General features: G+C 36.0%; 1 protein-coding gene across 1 annotated transcript in view; it reads right to left on the reverse strand.

Annotated features, from left to right (window-relative positions):
• The window catches only part of LOC128867852 (uncharacterized), a 154,225-nt gene extending 151,395 nt beyond the window's left edge, over positions 1-2,830 (reverse strand). Inside the window, exon 1 of the mRNA XM_054109404.1 lies at positions 1,095-2,830. The gene's annotated coding sequence lies outside the window, so the exon portion shown is untranslated. The remainder of the gene's footprint in view (positions 1-1,094) is intronic.
• Positions 2,831-7,932: the final 5,102 nt, after the last annotated feature.

A 7,932-nucleotide genomic window follows, 5' to 3' on the forward strand; every position in this document is an offset into this window, starting at 1 on the left:
GGGGAATTTCTTATGCTGTTTTCCTCTACGTCATTCGTTGGCTCTTGGATTTAGAAACATTCCGGTTGGCGCTCCCGCAAGCTGCACTCTGGCAGATTGCTTAAAATATTCATGCCTTGACTTGCGCCAAACTTTAGGCGAGAACTTTGAATTTTATTTAGATGTGTCTAGAAAGCAGCAATCGCTAAAGACTGCTTGTTGAAAGCAGAAGGAAGAACAAATTTAACTTGAGGAAAGTCGGAAATCATTTGCTCACTTGTGAACAGATTTCAGTCAATAAATCAGCAGAATTCGCTTAGTCTGCTTAAAGTCTTGCAATCTCAATTAATATTTTTTCTCTGAGTGTTAATAGGTTGTGGTGCTGTTAATAGATACGGCGCTTCTTTCACTTTGATTTATTTTTAAAGAGCTACGAATACAATGAAATAAATTAAATTACTCGAACAAAGTGTGGCCTACATTTAATTAGGGTACTTCTTATTTGGCATAATTTTTTTTTAATTTTTGTCACGCTTCATTCTTTTATCCGATTCTAAAACATACAAAACCTAAAAAAAATTTCGCCTTTTTTCAGCCTACAAAGAAACGTAAAGGTCTAGCACGATCTGATAACACTAAGGACCAAGAGGTCTATGAGATGGCTTTCAGTCAGCCAGGTCAACCTAGCCTAAGCTATAAGCAGATGCAATATATAAATACTTAGTTATAAGCACACAAAAAATTTATAAATTCCATTGACCTTCTGAAAAAAGTGACAAAATTATGCTTATTTTGCATTACCACTTCCTAACATCGTAAACCTTAACAAGCCTCATTGCTTGAAATTAAAACACCCCAATTTCCCAAAAGACCTGCCCAACCAATCCATATACGTTTTATGCTGCGATTAATTAAAATTTAAATTCTAATAAATCCAAATACCTCAGCCCTTATGGGAATCCAACGCTACCCTTTTTTTGGTTTATTGCACAAATTTGCACAAAGTAAGCATGTACATATGTGTGTGTGTGAGACAAAGTGCAACACATATGTGTGTGTGAGTGTATAATGAAATGCATCTGCTACATATCTACGTATGCATGTCAACCACTTACCTTCTACACACTTAAATGTCAAAATCCGCATGTCAACATGAAGCAGCGCGACAAAAGTAACATCGACACCCTTAGCACAACGCTGCTGTTATTGTGCCACAGCAGAGGGTTGGCTGGCAGGCTATAGTTGTGTGCTGGTGCGACCACTAAAACACTAACCGCATCACGCTCAACTCGAGACAGGTTCAGAGAAGGCACAAGGTTCAAAGGATGCGCTGCAATATTATTACAGGTGGCAAGCGCACACAAATGCACTTACACGCACGCAAGCACGTGCACCCCCAACCATTTTGTTTTTCTTTGTTGCTGCATAAAGGTAGCACTCGTGTGCTTTGGTGTGGAGCACATTTGCTAACAAATGCTATTAAAATCATTTACAAATTAACACACACCTGCAAAGGTTACCCACATTTTGAATGACGTTCAGCAGAGACACCATGGCGTATGCGTGGCTGGCAACTCAGCTCTATGAATAAATGTGAGTGGTAGCAGCAGACCAACGCACTGCCACATAGACACAGTAACACAACGACACACCGGCAATGCACCTAAACACACAAAATGTCACTCGGTTAAGTGGCAAACCCCGCTTCCAGTGAGCAGGCAGTTGGTCAGGTAATTGCGTTGACTGGGCGACCGACTGCCAGTTATCTATCGGCAATGGCAGGCGGCACGTGATGACTGCAGTTGCGCTGCAAACGCACATTCAGCTGTAGTGACGGAAGCGCTCTCGCCACTCAAATTTCCGTCTAATCTATAATCGATTTATGTTCACTTCACTTTCAAGGCATAGCTGCAACTACAGCCGAACTGTCGAACCGGCAGGCTAAGTGGTCATTTGGTTTGCTATGTGCACCAGTCCACTTGTTCGCTGCTGCAATGTCACTATTTCCACTACACTTTGCTATGTCGATGTATCGACAACTTTTGTTGCGCTGCAGCTGCGTTCATCCATTATCGTCTAACACTTTCTGACATTTGGCATTTAACATTTAGCATTTGGCATTTGGCATTTGGAATTTTGTGAGTTTGTGGATTTACCGCTTTTGGTTTGTTCGCAGATTGACTGATCGAGCTGACTCACTGATGCGCCACCGACATTGAAGCGACAATCCGAATGGCATGGGGCTATTGACTAATTTGCATATTTAATTTGGGGTAATTTTCCACTACATATAAATAAATTTATGGTCAATACGAGCTCAATACCATTTTACTATTGTTTTTGTTATTTTTTGTTTACTTCTTTATTGATTCAAGGTAATGAGAGTGTGCCACTTATTTTTCAGCGTAATTATTTTCAGCTCTGTTTTGAATATATTTTTTGCTTTAGTTAATTGCACAAGCGACTGTTAGTTTTTTATCGAATATTTGGGCATTTCTTTTTTTATATTCTTATATATATTTGGTTATTCTAATCACTGCAATACTTAGATATTTACTCACTTCATTTTTAATGCGCTTTAAGAATATTTTGTATTTGAATTTTCAATGGAACTTGAAATTGGCTCCGCTTTATAAATTAAGCGAGTATTTGAGCACCTAAATAATTTTCAGTTTTCCAACACCGACTTGTCACTTGTATTTTTTTTAATTTTAACTTTTCTTTAAAAGTTGTATTTTTGTATTAAATTATTATTTTGTTTAGAATTCTGTGGGACTTATTTTTCTATTTTCTATTTAGTATTTTTTTGTGAACTATTTTTTTTTATAATTCTTTAGTTATTTTTGAACTATTTTTTAGGTTTATAATTTTTAACTATTTATTAAACTATTTTTTTTTAATTTAACACCTCTTTAAATTTTAGTTACAGTTATATTTTTATTGGCTTTAGTTTGAATAAAAATTTATTCAAAATTAGTTTTAATTAACTTTTTCAAAATTTTTTAAATTTTTTTTTTGTTTTTCAAAATTTTTTCGTTTATAAAGTTTCGTTTGCATAAAAATTTAATGAATTCCTTCCCCTATTATATTGTACTAGAATTTTTTTTTAGAATATTCCACAGCAATTAGAAAATATTTTATGCTATAATTTTTTCAAGCGAACTATTTTTCTCCGTTTATGTTTTTGTTTCAATAAGCATTTTTATGCCTTTCGTAAGTATATTTCTTAAATGTAAATATCTTAATTGTATTCATCACTTAATGTTTAATGTTTACACTTTCAGTTTTTTTTCTTGTTATTAGCACAAATCAGTTTCTGCAGCTCTTTTTAGAACTTTTAAACAGGCATTTAGAATATCCCAATTTAGTATTTTTAATTTGAATTTCACACATTTTTATTCTTCAATTAAATTTTTTATCGAAGTGACTGCGCATCTTTCTCTTATTTTTTATATTTAACTGTTATTATTATATGATGAATTTTAATTTCTTATTTCATTTTACATTTTAATTTAAGTTTTTTTTATTTTAGCAACTTCTCTTCTGTTTCCTAATTAGATAAATAATTTATGCAACTTACATTTTTTTTTATTTAATGCAAACCATTTTTTTTTTTCTTAGCCATGGGCCCTTTAGACAAACTTAATTAAGCTAAATTTCAACCATTATTTCTTCAAGCTTTCGTAGGCTTTCATTTCACTATTTCGCAATTTTTCTATTTTTATTTTTCGCTTCAAAAATATATTTTTCTTTCATTTCATCTATTTTCGCACTTTTATGTTTTCGTTATTTTTTTCGTAAGCATTTTAATATTTTCAAACTTCCGCTCTATTTTCTCACTATTTTTACAATTTTTTTTTTAAACACCGCAAGATCCAGCAAGTGAAATGAAAGGAGTGGTTTTTTTGTTTTTAAAGATATCCAAATTTAGTCTGTTATTATTTTCTTAATAATTATCATTTTGTTCTGCGTATTTATTAGTTTACTTACTTATCAAATTTATTTTGTTTAATTTTTTTATTTAATTTTTATTTATCAATGTGCGATTTTTCCGTATAGCGATTTCCCATATAGATACTTTCCACTTCATTAAAAATCTCCGTACTCAACTGCCTAAAACACATTTTTTAAATTGTGCTGATATTATAAAAGAATTTATTTGTTGAGGAGCTGATAAATAATTCCAGCTGTATTAATTTTAATTTTTTGTGTTATTTTTAATTTTTGTTTTTTTTGATAACTATAGTTCTATTTTCTTACCCTGGTCTATTACAAAACTAAGAATTGCAGCCGGTGTAGAAAATTTTAATTTGTTTTGAAATTTTTTTTTTTTATTAATTGAAGGCTGTATAATTGAGCAGATCTTTGTACAAGTTTCAAGAAAAAATTAAAATATTTTAAGGCAATACTTTCTTTGCTTCCCAAAATATGAATGTTTTATGTGTATCCTTTATTCTAGAAATCGGCATACAAATTTTTCTACATTCGAACACAACTTTTTTATAATCGACTATTAATAATTGATTTTTATTTGACTGCGCACCACTACTTTAAACACACTCTTAAATATCAAAATTCATAGTAGTTTTTATATTTCTCGTTTTATCCGCTGATTGCATGCAATGACACTTTAGAATGGTAAATCATGTTTTTTTTTTTATTTTAATATTAAGTCCTTCTAGAAAAAATATGATTTAAGTTATTAAGTATACTTTCAGGCGTTTTGTAACTGGGGGAAACTGATAATATCATGAAATTGGAAAAAAAATTAACAAAAGAAGGCACAAAATCAATTATTTCACAATTCTCTTGCCAGAAATTAAAGAAAAACTTATGCAATAGAATCAAACTTTTTTATGAAAGAATGTGTTATGTTTGAAATAATTCACCAAGAAACCGATCAGACTACAAGTGAGATTGGTTAAAGTAAAAGTAAAAAATTCTAAATTCTAAACTTATATCTAAATGAAAAAACATTGTGCGGGAGCATTCACGTTACCCCTGATAGAGAATGCTGACGTCAACAATTTCTTTCGCCTGAGTTCTGAGACATATGGCATCCTTACTCTCGCACAAAAAGTCAGCGCATTACTTGCATTGTGGCTGCTAAAACAAGCATCAGTGGCGCCAGCAAGCGGAAGCGGGCAATCGCGGTAATAGCGCAGACACACAAAATTTAGCGAGGTCCTCAACCATCTGTGTGATCCTTCTGCCAGAAAAATGTGACACACAGACGGCGCTTCAAGCTCTAAGAAGGCGTTGTTCCTAGGTGGGCATTCCCACCACTTAGGACTGGTAGCGGCAGGCTAATCACCTACCCTGTCAGAAAGCAAAATAGATTAACGAAACCAACGCAAGACTGAGTCTTGTCGAGGCCCTATGCTCTCGAGTGGAGTGAATAAGAAAAAACAAAAAACAAAGATTATGATATAATAATAAGCGCATGGTTGTTGTTTGTCTTGCTTTTGCACTGTAATCAAAAGGCATAAAGCAGCGGCGGGGTTTTGAGCTGCGCTGCACTGCGATCCTTGATGAAAATGTCAGGCAAACTCTAGTGAGTGGCTTGAAGGACACCGTTGCTTATGACGTCGATAGCGATATGCGATACACTAGACAGGGCTAGTATACAGACGGTAAATAACCAAAAAATGTTGGATGTAACCTTTGACAGCTTGCTCTCCTTTTCTGCGCATACAACCGCAATTGCCACAAAAGTCCAAAATCGCAACAAGGTCCTCAAATCGCTGGCCGGCAGCACTTGGGGCAAAGACAAAGAACTGTTGCTTTCGACATTTAAGGCAATTGGCCGCCCGGTTCTAAACTATGCTGCGCCTGCCTGGTCGCCTGGAACTAGTGATTCGCAGTGGATAAAGCTACAGGCATGTCAAAATACCGCCATTCGGACAGCGACCGGGTGCCTCCTGATGTCTCCCATCCAACATCTTCACAACGAGGCGCAAATGCTCGCAGTAGCGGAGCACAACAAACTGCTAAGCAAGCAGTTCCTGCTGGGATGTTACCGCAGGTTTCACCCCGTGCAGACACCTGCTTGAGTCAGAGCCGCCTCCCAGGTACGTCAGCAGACACCTCTTAGACTACGCTGACGAAATCCAGGACAAAACTGACCGAAACCTACTGGACCGGACAGTATTTAGACAGTCAATAAACGACATTCACCGGGAGACCGTTACCACCTTCATGAACTCCCGTCCTGTGAATGCCGTAATCGGAGTCCAACCACCACCTATCGCAGATGAAGAGCTCCAGCTTCCCCGTGAGACTCGTGTAACACTGGCACAATTACGTTCTGGACACTATAGCAGGTTAAACTCCAACATATCCAGAATCGACCCCGACATACCAAACACATGTACGGAATGTGAAGGTACCCCGCACGACACTAACCACCTCTTCACATGTCCCCTCAAACCGACTCATCTAACCCCCCTCTCCCTCTGGACCCAACCTGTCGAAACAGCATGTGTCCTGGGCCTACCCCTAGATGAGCTAGACGAAGACGACCGATGATATGCTTACACGGTGCCGCTTACTACCTATGCTGTTAAAACAACAACAACAAACGTCGGTGGCGACTACACTGCTTTAAATTTCAGTAAGCTGAGCACGGACCGCGTACAGTTTGAAAATCGATCCAATAGTTCTCTATTGCAGTTACTCCCTTTTGCATAGCGGTTAATGACTGCTTTAAATTTGCCATGTCAGCGGGCAACTCGCCGATACTTGGCAATTAATCTGAACTACTAATATCGGCTGTCAGCTCAGCAGCAGAAGCTGTTTGAGGAGTTTTTGGTGATGCACTCACCATCAAAACAGCAAGCGATAGTTAACAAATATATAAAGTTAAGCTTGGTTTACTAATTCACTGGTATTCGAACCATCATCATCATTAGCACTGCAGTCTTGTGCAGACCATTGTTTCCACTGCTTTTTTTGCTTCCGAACCATGGTTTTATAATATTACCATAAACTTAAAACCGAACCTAAATAAGCAAGAAAAAATATGAAAACTATTAGCCTTTGATAAGGCGAAATACTATTTACATGCAAATTAAAGAAGCCAAAGAGATATTTAAGAGCTACTAGATAGCTTAAATTAGATTTAATGTACCTCTCAAAAACATTTAATGTACCCGTTTAGATGCATTAAAAAGTATAGCATCGATATAATACTGCTAGCCGTCTTAATACTCCACTGTTAAGAGTTGAAGCTTGACTAGCGTGAGAAGTATTTTCGACCGTCCCTGGTACATGAGCTACCGGTACGTAGGCAGCTCCTCCGCTCTCTGCTCAAAGAAATTGCACCCTAAGTCCAGTAAATCGGGGCTATACAATGACTTGCATTATAAAATACATAAATGTGATAAATTATCAAAATCAGCTTGATAGGGAAATATTTCAAGTTCATCGCAAGAGAAGTCAGGCATCAGTCATCATTTAACTTGATTGGAATGCCTTCCCAGTGAACTTAGAATCTTATTTGCCGCTTGAATATCAAAATACGTGTCAACTCCCTCAAATTATATTACACAGACGAAAAGCCAATTAACTGCTTATTTAAAGAGGCTTAACTGTGTTCCGGGAAGCACGAGACCAGCATTCGCGCCTAACTTTAAGGTTAATAGGAGAGGAAAGCCAAATGTTGCTCCTCCAATCATCCTATTAAAGTCTTAGTGTCATGAACACCCATTTGAGTAAATAATCTAATACCAATAATTTTTGACTTTTTTTTTTAAAGCATCAAAAGTTCTCTCATTTTCACACACACATACGACAACCATAATTTACGTTTCATATTTGCTCACCAACACCAATTCTAAAATAAATGAAGTCTATGCAAACAGGCCAACACCTGCGGGAAATTGAATTAAAATTTTCATTCGATTTATATTTCGAAATTCGAAAATTTACAATTTACACCATGAAAACAAACAA

Source organism: Anastrepha ludens, chromosome 6 (assembly GCF_028408465.1).
Source record: "Anastrepha ludens isolate Willacy chromosome 6, idAnaLude1.1, whole genome shotgun sequence".
Lineage (NCBI taxonomy): Eukaryota > Metazoa > Arthropoda > Insecta > Diptera > Tephritidae > Anastrepha > Anastrepha ludens.